This window comes from Elaeis guineensis, chromosome 1 (genome assembly GCF_000442705.2).
Source record: "Elaeis guineensis isolate ETL-2024a chromosome 1, EG11, whole genome shotgun sequence".
NCBI classification, from domain to species: domain Eukaryota; kingdom Viridiplantae; phylum Streptophyta; class Magnoliopsida; order Arecales; family Arecaceae; genus Elaeis; species Elaeis guineensis.
The window spans coordinates 166,651,203-166,665,454 of record NC_025993.2 but is presented as its reverse complement, the minus strand read 5'-3'; the positions used below and the strand labels follow the sequence as shown (position 1 = coordinate 166,665,454).

Genomic DNA, 14,252 nt, shown 5'->3' with positions numbered 1-14,252 from the left:
CTACATTGGAATAGGCTTGAAGTTGATATTATCAAGTCATCACATATTCTATAGGAAAACTATTTAACCATCCCTCTATTAGCGTTAAATTACTTGGAAGTCCTCCAACGGTTCTTGTAACTTTGGCGGCATCATGTTCAATATGGTGAAAAAAATTATTTATAAGACCATCCTTTAATCAGAAATTACTTGCAAATTCCAAAGTTACATTCATAAAATAATTAGAGGTCCCAAATCAAAAGTTTCATGTAGAATATGCTGACTGGAAACTAATAATGAAACCCTATTTGAAGCTTAAGTTGTGAATCAAGTTCGTTGCTAGTAAGCTAAAGATTCACAAGAAGTCGACATATGCAGTGCAGACGTCAGGTTATTAAGCCGGGAGCCGCGTTTAAGTCACGCAGAATACGATACGGCCCCCGCCACACCGCCCATGTACATATAAAACCCCTTCTCGTTTGTTAATGGGGAAAGGGACGGAGAGAGCGAGGAGAAAGAGAGCGCGGAGCGAGGGAAGAGAAGGGGAGGGAGTCGAAGGAACAGGACCGGGAGGTATCCTCTCTTCTCTCACCATCTTCTTAACCTCTTTATTGGTTCATTTAGGGTTTTGATCGAATTCCAGAGGATTTCTTTTTCAGGGTTTTGCTTTTTAGGGAACTTACTTATAATTCGATTCTTGATCGTGATAGTAACAAAACGAGATGATATATTGTCGGGCTCTTGAATTTTCTATAAATGTAGAAGCCCCTTCCCAAGAGAACGCTGTTGGAGCGAGCGTCAAGTGAGTGGAGAGAGGAGCGAGGGAGACGAAGGGCAGAATTCTGATCGAATGCTGGAGGGTTTCTTTTTTGAGAGTTTTGATATTTCAACGTATTTCTAATTCTTGATTCTTGTTTAAAAGAAAAAGGAGATGTTATGGTTGTTTTACTGCTGATTTGTATGTCGCTGCACGATCAGACTCACCGACATGATTTATCTCACCTTTGATTAAGATTTTGATTTTATAAATTCGGCTTTCCCCCCTTTTTTTTGGGTTTTTTTTGCATACTCTTACGGGTCAGCATATCTTTTAACACTTTCCCGTGCTATAATCACAGATTTTTAAGAGCTGGTAGTGGTGGAAGCGTCTTGTGTTGAAGGGGGTTGACTAAAAGACACTTACTAACTACGTAGCCACCCTTTACTGACCTTTATCCTCTCCATGTTTCGTGTATTAATTAGTTTTCAAACTTGGCTCATGCATTGTCAACATTTGTAAACTATGATTCTTGTGAAGGGATTTCATAACTTTTATAGTAGTGTAGATTAAGTGGTCTTTTCTTCTTCTGGTTGTGCCGGTCAGTATAGAATTTGAATGTAACTCCTGTTTTTCTTGTTGTTGTCGTCGTCTTGCAAGAGCTTGAAGATGGAGGCATTTAGACTGTATCCCTGAGCATATTTAGACCGTATGAACACTGATTGTCCCTATTTGCTGACATTTGTCTTTTTGTTTATTTGTTTGTTGATACACGATCAGATTTGCCAGCATTGGAATGTCGACGCTTCAGAGATGTAATTTATATGAAGGCGATTCTTGCCTTTGATAATGATTCTGATTCTATATAGCTTGGCTTTTTCATCATGATCTTGTTAGTCAGGATAACTTACAGATTTTATTTAATTGTATACTTATGTTTTTTCCTGTCATATGGTCTGCTTGTTAATCAGTTGCCCCGTCTCACATCAGATATTCATGATGTTTAGCGGATATGAGGTTTATGAAGGGGGTGTCATATACTTGATAGCAACTTTTTTGTATCATATACTTGATAGCAACTTTTTTGTATCAACTGCCTTTTTATGATTGAATTTGTATTCAAGCTAAATTCTGATTATTGCTCTTGTTATTATTTGTGGTATTACTAGGGGTTGTGGTTGAGATACTTTTTGTTCAACGGGATTCTGGAGTATTGGGAGATACAATGTATAATCTGGATGGTGAATGACTTCATCACAAGAGGATTATTTTGGCAGTATCCTAACACTTTCATGGTGTAGAGGTATATGCTTCCTGAGTTCCTGTCTTGATGGTAGTTGGTTCTGATGATAAATTTTGCAACCCAAGGTGTTGTGTCAGAATACATGTTTCTGTGCGGACATATTGTGAAAAAATAGACATTAGAAGGAGCTTTGTAAATCTCAAATATAAAATCAAACAAATGTAGCACATGGAGACATGGCAAGCAAGAAAGGTGAAGAAATTAATTGCATGGTAAGCATTAGAATCCCAGTAAAATATTTACTCTAGAAGGAAAAATTAAGGGTAAAAAACTCTGTTTTGATGTGTAACAGTAGTCCCAGTAAAATCATCATTCTTTGTTTGCATTAGCGATAATACCAAACTTTTCTGTGACCTTATTTTCGATAATATCTTTGTTACTAGAGCAAGCAACAAGCAAGAATTGTCAGTGTCTATATTCTACCGTTTTGATTGGGCAAGTCAACTTTAGTGTCACTGGTATGTTGGTTATTGAAAATTCTTTTGTTCTTCTGTTTGATATAAATTCTTGATCAATATAGATGTTGTTTAAAATTCTGAAAATTTGGCTGTCCTTCTCAACAGATGTATTTAATCTTTTTCACGGAGTGCTTTAAACCTGTTCTGCTATGACTAGAGGTATTTCTGACATCGACGGTGGGGCAAGGGGTGAACTTGCTCCAATTGGTTGTATTTATGTTAGCATGATGTTGGAATTGTTGATGCATTGATTTAAATGCCACCTTTTGTGAACCATGGACTTTCTTCATTTAAAATTTGATTGTGATGTTGAAATTACTTCTGTATGCTTTCATACATATAAATTAAGTAGTTGGCATCTGAAGCCTATTGGTATTTTAGTTGATTTATGAAGTTAGCCTTCCCTGCATGTCCCTGGTACCGAATTCTTGTGAAGTTTGCATCTAACTTTTTAGAATGCTTGCAAAGTTTAAAATAACAATAACTTCTATGTTCTCTGTCTTTTAAATTTATTTATTTTTAATTCAACATTCTGATTTCTGTCACCTTGTAAATACGGGCTTGGAGTGTGAGTTGTACGCTTCTCACCTGAAAAAGAGATGAGGATCTTATTGAGATTCTTAGTTTTGTGACTTGTCTATAAAACGGTGCAGAAATTCGAAAATTCTTGTGATTGTAACACTATTTTTTGGTTATATTTTCATCTCTCTTGATCTTCAAGTTGCCACATGGTGGACACAACTATAGATTTTCTTAATCCTTTGTGTTTGGTCATGGTTATCTGGTTTTGTTGGTTGTCTACAAGTGTGTTCTCATTAAGCACTTTCTTGTTGTAGCAGTAAATCCTAATCTTTTGTGTTTGGTTATGGTTATGTGGATTTATTCACTGACTTTCCTGATCCCTTAGGGCCTCTTTGGGAAATCGAACAGGATTGGGCTGGAGAATTGGGATTGTTAGCCTGTTCAGCCCATTTTGTCTAAAGGCCCATCTTAGTTTTGGCCTAAATCCCATCTATGGTTCTATAGGACTGCGGAATAGAAAAACAAGGCACCTGTGGATGCCTTTTTGTATTCCCATAGGAATTGGACTGGAGAGGGATTGGGTTGATATGGGCCTTACTTAAATAGATTATATAATCCATGATCTTATCTGAAATCCAGCCCAATTCTACAGAATTTCCCAAGCAGGCCCTTAGCGGTAGGTTGTAGGTCATTGGATTTCATTGCAGTGGTGTTGATCTTTTTTTTTTTTTTTTTTTTTTTTATTTTTATATATATATTTTGAAGTAGCACTCTTTGCATAATGTGGGTGGGTTACTTTTTCTTTATATTCAACCACAAGGACCGTCTTATGTGCTTGAATAAACACTTTGTATGTAATTTCATTTATTTTTATATTATTTATAGCATGTTAATTCAGCTAAGCAGCACCACTGATTAATTTAAACTAAATTGGTTCAACTGCAAGATCAAGATTGATTTTCTTTTATTTTTTTGCATGGAAAATTAGGACGTTTGAATGTCATAGGAAGCCGAGCTGATCTGGTCTAAGATCATGTTTCAGTTCTTGAGTTACTAGAAATTTAGTTAATCTTTTGGTAACTGTGAGGGTCCTTTTCTTTGGAGAAAGTATCTGCTCTTCATGGTGAAAGCGGGAAAGGTTTTTTCTCCCACCCCCAAACCGACTTTTTTTGTCAGGCAGTGTTTGTGTACAGTAACATGTGTAAGATTGAATAAAACATGACATAAAGTGGTTGCGTCATAATGATTTTTTGTTTCTTCATTGCTGTAAATTTTATTTATCTGTTCCGTATCACTTTGAGATGCAGTCAGCCTGCACTATGTCAGTGTCATTCAAAATTAATTGGAGATGCCAGTGAAAGAAATGATTCGGTGAATCCATGGTTGAAGGAAAGACAAGAAGGTAGGACACGGAGAGGTAAATCATGTAGTGGGATCCTCTCTCGTGGTCCTCCTCTCGGTGCTGTCCGTACTCCATCTCTGGTTTCCTTCTCTCTCATTTCTTCTCCTTCTTTCTTTTCCTCGTCACCTGTTAATTTGTTGGTTTATCTAGGATTTTGATCGATGCCAGAAGATTTTTGGTTGTAGGGTTTCATTTTTCAATGTACTGCTTAATTACTTCTAGAATTATTTAAGCATCCCTGTGTTAGCTTTACATTACCTGAAGTTTTCAATGCACATACTTCATAGTTCATGTAAGTTGGCAAGTCTTGCCAGCTTCATGTTTATATATCAAAAAAAAACATTATTTATAAAGCCATCTTTTAATCATAAATTACATGCAAATTCCCAAGTTACTATCATAAAATAATGATAGGTCTTTATATTAAAAGTGTCGTATAAAATATGTTGACAGGAAAACTAATAATGGATCCTTATTGGAAGTTTAAGTTATTTCTAAATTATATAAGTTCGTAACTTGTAAGCTCAGGAAGTCGGCAAAGTTGACTGCACAAACACAAATATGAGAGAAAAGTTAAATTACATATAAGTCCCCAAGTAATTAAGTAGGCAGCCGCGTTGAGGTCATGTGGAATACTATAGGGCCCGCCGCCGTAACGTCTCTGTCTCCGCACTTTGCCTTCCTCATTTTTCTCACCTCCTTCTTGGATCGAATGTTGGAAGATTTTCTTTAAGGTTTTGATTTTTATCATAATTATGTGATGTTCGTACATTTTTTTATTAAAATAAACTAATTTTTTAATAAATTTTGAGATAGTGGGGAGAATGTGAATGGATGGGATTTCTTTTGTATGGACACCACTATTCATGTAGATGTGAATTTCATGTATTCACTTCTTTATTCATGTCCTGTTGGAGGTACTTATTCCTATTGTTTTATAGCATAAAAATTTATCACCACTAACCTATTAGTTTGGCTAATGATGAACCATATTAACTTGAAAAAGGCTCCATGAATCTATAAAAAAGATCCCTCACCATTAGCATTCTCTAGCTAAAGAAAAGTATTTTTTTGGTGAAGCTTTAAGCTCAACGTCCTCTGTTTAGTTGGTTTTAAGCCATGTAACGGTCCAATTGGGCTGCTGCGTCCTCAAAGGGATTAGCCAAAGAGGTTTGTTGCATTGGTTTGTAGGCATTATCAATCTTAAAGGGTTTGAATCCTGTTAAAGGAAGTGAGATTTTTATATCTTAGCTTGCTTAGTATTAACTTCTTGAAGGATAATTTTTGTTTCTATTGTAATTTTGCTCCAATTTTGTACTAACTTAGCAAGAAAAAGATATAATATAGTGTTGGGTTCTTTGAAGGTTTGTTTGGTTCATGAAAAACAAAAAAAAATAGAAAATTATTTTTTGGGAATAGAATTTTGATATGTTTGATTAATCGTATGAGAGTCGGTTATTACAAAGCAGTTATTTTTAGTTGAACATTTATTTTTCTGAAAAAATTATATAAAATATTTATTATATTTTTAATAGATATAAAATCATTCGTAAATTTTATATAAATATTAATAGTATATTGATATTAATATTATATTAATATTATATTAATATTAATATTAATATTAATATATTATAATATAATATTAGATCATAATAATTTATTATGTTAATATAATACTAATATATATTAATATTATATTAATATAATATTAATATTTTAATATAATAAATTTATTAATATAGCTATAAATGTAATATTATATTAATATAAATATTACATTAATATTAATAAAAATATCATATTAGTAAATATATATATAATTAATATTATATATTTAATTATTATATTTATATAAATATTAGGATAATATTAATATAATATTATGTCATTATTTAGTATTTCATCCTAACTATCTATTGATATTTTGTAAAATTTTAGTCATGAATCTGAAAAAAAATATTTTAAAAAAAAAAATATCATCAATTTTCATTCCATGAAATGTGTCAAAATTTATCTCTCATGATCTTTATTTCTCATAAAATATAAAAAATATTTTTTCAATAGAAAAAATTTTTTTCACTCTCTCCTTTTTAAATTTCAAACAAGAGATCTCTCCACTTCTCAGGAGTTGTCACTTCTCTCTTTCACTTTCCGTCGATCAAATGAGTTTTCAGCCATCCAGAGAATGGAGAGAGGAGTCAAGGGAGGGAGAGCGAGAGAGACTCAAGAAAGGAGCGAGTACCTGACTGGGAGGTCAATGCTCTAGTGGTCGTCTCAGCGCTTCCGGTACTTCATCTCTCCTCCTCCATCTCTCTCTTCTTCTCCTTCTTCTTCCTTTTTATTTGTTGGTCCGTCTAGAATTCTGATTGGATGCTGGAGGGTTTTTTGTTTTAGAGTTTTAATTTTCAAAGTACTTCTTGTGCAAAACTGTAGTTTTGAACATCAAACTCCGTTACCTCTGGGACCTGAGAACAAGTCTAGGCAAGTAATTGGTATCCAATTTATGAGAAATTATTGCATGCATCAGGTGCAAGTGAACCAAGGTTAATCCGGGAGCATATGCATGGTGGAGAGCGCGCAACGGGAATCGGTGAAACACAAGGGGTAGCGTGGCATGTTATCCACCGTGGGGTTTGCACGGTCCAATTGCATCTGGTGCATGCAATACGGAGGGCCAATTTAGGGTCCTCCAGTTATATCCTCTAGTTATATTTCCATTTCTATATAAAGTCTGGACAAGATGTAAATCCAAGGACCACCCAACTGTTAGATATCGGTTTCTTTAATATCAATGCAAAGTAATGCCTGTATGCTTGATTTGGCGAGCAGCATTGCCATTCTCCATCTCAAGGCTTCTGAAGTGCCATGCTCTAAGCAAAGTATCACTTAGCAGGTAGAAGTACCACCCTAGGAAAGTGCAACAACGTTTGGAAAGTTATTAGATAGTTCATTCATACATATCTTTAATTCTAACTTAATATTTAGATATATAATTAATTAATAATAGTTAATATATTTATCATGTCATGGCTCATTCCCGGTTGACCCACCGATAGTTGAACGGGTGACACATAACCTGGGTGCAATCAGCAGTCCAGGTTTTAAAACATTGGTTGTTTTTGGCCCATCGCAGGTTGAATGTCTATTTAATTTAGATAAATTCTTTATGCACCGCTGATGGTGCAGAATGCGGTCACTGTTCGTGATGATCGATTTACACATGAAGTCAAAAATACGGCATGCAAAAAAAAAAAAAAAAATTTAAGCATCATGCGTGAGCTAATCACCGCCATCCATAATTTTCCACTGTACGTGGTGCACAAAAAATCTATCTTTAATTTAAAAAGCTCCGCATGCAGGTTTTTTTGACAGAGCAACCTATTTATTTATAATTAGGAGAATAATAATCAAGAAAGGGGTATTTATATGCTCAAAATGTTGTTCTTTATGTTCATTTAATCCTGACGGTAAAATGGAATCCCGTTTCTGCTGACCTCTCTCTTTCTTTCTTTTCGGCTTGGCGCCTTTTGTCTTTCTCATGGGATCTTGTGACTGCTGGGGCCACCAAGGGGCCTACACGCTGTATATTATTGGTGCCAACCAAGCCAGCCAAGTGGGACTTGGCCCAGGAGGCGCTGGAGGAGCTACATGCTGATTACAACCATGTTGTAGAAGAGGTAAAGGAGCTGACAGCTAGCCTCCCTCTTCTCAAGGGAAGAGGAAGAACAATAATCCCATCTCACATGCTACGTTCGCTCATGTGAGATTATTATTATTATTACTACTACTATCATCGTTATTTTGTTTCTATTTCACGTGGTGTTGATTTCAATGGGGAAGATTCAGATGCCATGTGTTCTTGTGGGGAACTAAGGCGCAAAGTTGTTCCATTGTTCTTGTTTGTCGAACATGATGATGGATGATGGATGTGTTAGCCGGATGCCGGATCCCAGGCATTGTTATATTTCGGTGATAGGTTTGTTTGGAGATATTTTTTAAAATATTCTTTTTCATTCTACAGAAAGATTATTTATATATAATCAATAAAAACTTGGATTAGGGGCTCAACCCGTCGGTCACCCACCGCACAGCCAGTTGTTGTAGCTTGCTCTAGCCGAATAGACTCTGATTCACAACTGACCGACTGAAGCAAGATGCCCAGCCCAATCCAGTTTAATTGAGCCGGGCAGCCAAAATCCATCCCTTCTGTGGTTGGTCCAATTATGCTTGTAACTGGCTATGCGTGCTTAAGAAGTCATGCATGATAAGTGGCTGACCGGGCCTAATCCTACGGGATAGCCTAAAATTGCCTTTTAATAACAGAAGGGAGAAATAAAAATATTCTGTGCGTATAAATACAATTGTTGGGAGGGCAGGTAAGAGTCACATGAGCATCTTGGCAAAGTGTTTCAGATTAAACTGAACAGATGGCAGCACCTGTTCTTTGTGTACGTGCCTCACATGCCCTACGGTAACAGCAAACGTGCTGGGCCAATTGATCGTCCAAATGCCAAGCTACAAGCTTTGTTGGGAGCGAGTCAAGGAAGAGTGAGACAAGCCATTGGCCTCGAGTGGTCCCACCGAGCCGTCCGCTACCGCTGCTGAGTTTTGTACACTAGCTGATGCCCGGAGACATCTGATTCAAATGTTGCAGCCGTGTTGTGCTCGCCCCAGTGGTTTAGTCTGCTACTGAATCTACTACTGTCATCTTCCTCTAAGCTGAAATCTGCTATAAAGTTTATGGGATCTTTGTCCTTCATTTCCCCTGCCTCGGTTCTGTCTTGCGTCACAGTTTTGAAGAAGATGTCATCAACCCTTTGAAGCGAAGGGGATTCCTCCAGGTGAAGGGTGGATTCCAATAGGTGCCCATGCACAGGAATTTGCTATTTATAATTGGAATCAGAATTGGATTTAAATACTAAAGCATATTTCTATTCTTTTTTAAACCAAAATGAGAATAAGACTCCTCCAATCAAATAGCTAGAGTCGGAGTTACTCATTTTCATTTTTATTTTGGAACCCAACTCTCTCTAACTGTTCAAATGACATTATCTTTACTTGGATATGCTTTCTTCACATACGAGGTACTTAATCTTGTTCCAGACATTAGGCTTCAAAGAAGTACTGAAATTCAAAACTTTGACATGTGAAGTGTTGTTTCCTTTGAGGGAAAAAAGGTTACGCGTTCTAATACTGTAACACCAGACTTTGTTTTAGTTATCCTTGCCGACTTAGTATCGCAGAGTTGGTATATTGCCTCAAAGTAAGTTCTTCTCAGTTTGAATCAAAAGGTTGAGATGCTGAGGAGTTATAATATGCTCAACCGTCATGCATGTCCTTCTAAAACGAAGTGCCAAATCTACATGTATGCATAGATTTACCGCAGGTAAATGTGGAGTAAAGGCTGCTGCTATTCTGCAAACTTTTCTTGCTTTGTTTTTGGACAAACAAGATTACAGCAACCCGTGAGTACAGGTGAAAGGAGACGTCCTTAGCACTGAGGTGAGGACCTTTCAAACCGAATGTTTTCCCTCTTAACAAACTCTCAAAAATGAAATTAGTGGTCCAACAGGTCAGGCAAGATCAGAATCAATTATAGAGAAGAACAAGGAACAAAGAATGGGAATGAGTGGTGCAAGGTCAAGACCAGATTCGTCAAATGAATTGCTCCATTTTAAGACGGAGGAAAAGGACTGGTCTTGTCATCATATAGTCTCAACCTTACCGAAACAACCGAAATTAATTTTCCCTCTATGGGTTTTTGATTCATTTTCTAACTTGGCCAAGCTAGGACTAGTTTACTTTGCTCTAAAAGCTTGGTTGGGTTTCACCGGGTCAGGCTTGGGTAAGGTTTTTCATGCGAGTTCAACATCTACCCTGATGAAGTTTACCAATTCATAGGTCTAAATCAACCCATTCTTTGGGTCAGTGTGCAGTCCATTTTGATCTTACTATCACAACCTAAGATCTCACCTAAAAGGATTAGCTAGAATATATTATCTAAATTTTTATAAGTATTCAAGACCTATCTAGTGCATAGCTGGTATATGATAAAATATACAGGTTTTTACACTTACCCATCTGCACCGCCAAATTTAACCTCAAACCACACGACCTCAGTCTCAAAAATCTCTCTCGCCCACCTCTACTCCATCATGCATTCCTATATGCATGCGTAACATGCTCAGTCTAGTCTAGAATGGAAAATTGGCTTATAATATCCACAGGCCCGACCTGAAATAGATAAGACAATGCTTGTTGGTTCATGATAGTAGTGTGCTGCCAAAAAAAAAAAAAAGGGGTGCCTTGTTTGCAGCCTTTTCAATCATGGTTGGCTATGTCATGCAACGGGGACAAACAATTCACAGAGTAATGACAACAAAGGTTTGGATATTTTGTTTCAAAACTGAGCTCCACCACTCCGAGCAAGACTGTCTTACATGGAGTGCAGCCTTTGGGTAGGGAAGGCATATGGTCTCTAAAATCATTTGGTTCCACAAAAGGGCATGAAACATTGCAAGCACTCCGACAAAATCATTCTTAGACCTTTTAGTAAAGACTTGTTTTGGCCTACATTCAGAAAGGCGCAGGGGAAGTAAGAATGCCTGTAATGATGTGGTGTATAAATAAATATGCTGCAAAGGACATAAAAATCGCCCAACATGAGACCACAACATCCCCTTGGTCATCCCTTTAATTAGCTGCATACCTTTCATCCCACATCATGTGGATCACATCACACAACTGATAATTAGAGAGTTTTTCTGTGAGAAGATACAGTGGTTTTATGACTGTTAGGTACTGTGAAAGCTACATATACATTCCAAAGAGCAAGAAATATGCAATTATACTCGGGCCGTCTTCTCCATTTGCTTACTGTTGGGTATAAAATAACTCCAGCCGAAATTCATAAGAGGCCAACCCTCTCAGGACTCTTCCGGCTTCCGACCTTATGCGGCGTCTTTCTGAACTTCCCCGGCCATCTGAGCTTCCACAGTACCATCCGGACTCCTCCAGCAGTCGACCTTCTACGATGTCCTCTGGACTCCTCCAATGGACGACCTTTCACGGTGTCCTCCAGACTCCTCCAACGGACGAGCTCCTATCATACCCTCCGGACTTCTCCAATAATGAGCCCCTTCAGTCGTCTATCGGACTGCTTCAAATGTTCTCTGGACTTCACTGTCGGTCGATTTTCTACAGTGATCGACTACTCTCCGAATCTTTTCCCGACTTCCTCCTGTCACGATCAACTTTACTCCAAACTTCTTTCAAACTTCGTCAATGTCCGGACTTCTCCAGCAGCAGGACTTCTACAGTCACCAGATTCCATCCAAGTTTCTACGGTGGTCGGCCGCCTTCCGAGTTTCATCCGAGCTTCAACAGTAAGCGAATTCCGTTCGAACTTCCACGGAAATCGGTCTCCATCTGAGCTTTTACAATAAGCGGTCTCCATCCGGGCTTCCACGATAACCGGTCTCCATCCGAACTTCTACAACGGACGGGCTCCATCTCAGTTACAACTGAATAGTACTGGATGCCAAGAAAGGAGTTTAAATCTTCTAGGATCTCCACTATTATGACCTCCCTGTGATCGGCCCATGTGGTGGTGGTCATGGACCACAAGACAGGAAAGAAGCCATTGCATGGTCCTTGTTGGGATATACCGACTGACCCCCGTACGCCGACTTATCTTCGGACCGGTCCGACCGACACCCGACTCTACCCACCGGACAGACAGACAACCCCGACAATGACTGCCAACAATATCCGACCGAAGATATGCCGGCCAAACAGATCGATACTGTTTCCAACCGATCGAACGATCGAACCCATATCACTGACTCACTGTCGGGGGTGGCAGCCGACATCCGACTTCCACAAGGCACCAGATCAGCCGACGATATTTTCGAGTCATCATCCGACGTCCCGACAGTCGAATACCGACATATAGTCGGCCAGCCCGTCCAAACGCCGTACAACCGCTATGGGCTGTTGTCCCGTCAAGGACATGTTGTGCGGCCGCCCTGGGACATTGTCCTGCCAAGGACATAGGTCAATTCTGATGACCTGACAACCCACATCGATTTGACAGCCTCCAGTGATTTGACAACTCTCCAGTTGTCTGCACCATTAATGGCGGGACCATACCGTATTCTACTATAAAATGGGGTAAGGCAACAGTTTCGGTAAGTTTTTGAAAGTTTTCTCAAGCTTTCTCAAACTCTGCTAAAATCTCATTCGAGTACTCCATTTCTGTTGAGGCAGAGTACTGACTTGAGCGTCGGAGGGTCTTGCCGGAGCACCTCCAACTCCGGTTTAGACTTTCCTTGCAGGTTCCGACGGCGGCCGTGATCCCCTCAACTCCAACTTCTCCAACATCGGTGGAATTCTGCACCAACAGAATTGGCGCTAAAGGAAGGGGCTTGTGTCTTCGCAGGACCTTTGTTCTTAAAGGAGTACTCAACGGGATTGTCTCCGGTCATCTTCTTCGACATCTTCTTCTTCTTCTCCGGTCAGATCCCAACCTGATGCCTCCCCGAAAGGCATCCACCAGGCGATCTATGGCTTCCACAGCCAGATCTCGGCAAGACCCGCCGGCTCTGACCCCATCTCCAGTTTTTCAGGCTCCTCCCCCTCCGACAATGACAGTCGACATGGAGTAGTTCGACCTACTGGTTCAGCAGGTCAGGGGCCTCATCGAAGTGGTACAGGCCATGCAGCAGCAACAGCAGCAGCAGCAGTCGCAGGCATCTGTGCGGCTGGAAAGAGCATCGTCGGAGTTTCGGAAGCCGGTGATCGGGCGGCCCACTTGGGCCAGTCGCCCTGTATCCCCCGAAAAGGGAAAGCAGGGGGCGAAGAGCCCTCTGTCTGATCACGATTCCATCTCCGGAGGGTCCCTACCTCAGTTCTGCCAGAAGACCCTCGAGATTCATGATTGAGAGGATCTCTTGGATCAAAGGTTTCAAGAGATGGACCGATGGATCGAAGAGCTCCATCATGCTCCCCCTGCTTACGGTAAGAATATCTGTACTGACCCTCTTTTTTCTCAAAGGATTATGTAGGAACCGATCCCGTCGAACTTCAAGCTCCTCCAATTTGAGAGCTACGACGGGACCTCGGATCCGGTTGACCACCTGGAGGCCTTCCGGATAACGATGCTGCTCCATGGCACGTCAGACGCCATCCTGTGTCGAGCTTTCTCATCTACCTTGAAGGGAGCAGCAAGAAATTGGTACTCGGTATTGAAGTCGGGTACTATCTTCTTCTTTGATCAAATAAGCCACCAGTTTGTGGCTCATTTCATCAGCAGCCGACGTCTCCGGAGAGGTTCGGAGTCCCTCGTCAACATTAAGCAAAAGGAGGGAGAATCCATCTGAACTTATGTCAACCGTTTTAATGCCGCCGCATTGGAGGTCCGAAACTTAGACCAGTCGATTGCAATGGCTGCCCTGAAGAGCGATCTTCAAAAGAATGACCTTTTGTTTTTCCTGAAAAAGAAGTATCCCAGGAACTTCGCTGATTTGTTGGCTCAGACTGAAGGATATGCCCGAGCAGAGAAAGCCTTCAAGCTGAAGGACGAGGAGGCCGCGAAGGAGCGGCAGGCAGGTGACCCTGGCAAGCCCGCAGCTGAAAAAAGGTCGAGTGAAGCTCGACCGCATTCCCGAACTCTCCTTGGAAACAAGCATGTCCGAACTCCCCCCCCCCCGAGCTCGTAGGCAGAAAAGCCCGGACCGTAGAGTTCGACGAAGCTCTCTCCCAAGAAGATTTCACAGCTACGCCCCTCTCAATGCTCCAAAAACTCAAGTGCTGATGGAGATCAGGGAG

General features: G+C 39.8%; 1 long non-coding RNA gene across 3 annotated transcripts; it reads left to right on the top strand.

Annotated features, from left to right (window-relative positions):
• Positions 1-420: 420 nt before the first annotated feature.
• LOC105060281 (uncharacterized) lies at positions 421-9,486 on the top strand. Of its 3 annotated transcripts, XR_012136214.1 has the most exons (7): positions 421-552; positions 1,906-2,251; positions 2,423-2,497; positions 2,603-2,656; positions 4,327-4,501; positions 6,550-6,710; positions 7,994-9,484. It is a non-coding gene; the product is annotated as an uncharacterized lncRNA (long non-coding RNA). The 3 variants fall into 3 exon arrangements; XR_003798467.2 differs by having other exon boundaries at positions 2,603-4,501; positions 7,994-9,486; XR_003798466.2 differs by lacking the exon at positions 7,994-9,484 and adding an exon at positions 6,952-7,268 and having other exon boundaries at positions 2,603-4,501.
• Positions 9,487-14,252: the final 4,766 nt, after the last annotated feature.